Raw genomic sequence first — 547 nt, 5'->3', positions numbered from 1 at the left:
ACAATTATAATATTGTTTGCATCTAATTGTCTACATTATAATAATATATTAATCATAAATATGTACAACTGAATTTATATAAATATAATTTCATAATTATGGCAGTCTAATATATGTATGTGTGTGTGTGTATATGTGTGTATACCATATAGTTTGTTTACATTTCTGTCTAATCAAAATAAAATTTTAACAACTGGCATCCTCTGTTCCCTTTTTCTCCTATATAGGATATGGGCTAGAATATATAACATATATTTGTGAAATTAATAGTTTGAATTTGATATGAATTTTACTCTAAAGCAAAAATAAAATTTGTGTGTAAAACTTTTCATTTTTCATAAAATGAGCTTTTTAAATCCATGGCTATAAATATTTGAGACTAAAAAGGAATCTGATTAGATATAATGGAAAGAAATGTCATTCTTTATAAAGAATGTCACTTTATAAAGTGCCTTGTAGTTTGATTATTGTGTATGTGTAACCAGTACTACCATTAGCAAAACAATTTGTTCCACATGAGGGATTTGGATCTCCTATGAAACAACTA

Source organism: Orycteropus afer, unplaced genomic scaffold, assembly GCF_000298275.1.
Source record: "Orycteropus afer afer isolate SDZICR_OR568_19922 unplaced genomic scaffold, OryAfe1.0 scaffold00325, whole genome shotgun sequence".
Classification (NCBI taxonomy): domain Eukaryota; kingdom Metazoa; phylum Chordata; class Mammalia; order Tubulidentata; family Orycteropodidae; genus Orycteropus; species Orycteropus afer.
The sequence above is the reverse complement of the archived record's forward strand: the minus strand, read 5'-3'. Positions refer to the sequence as shown.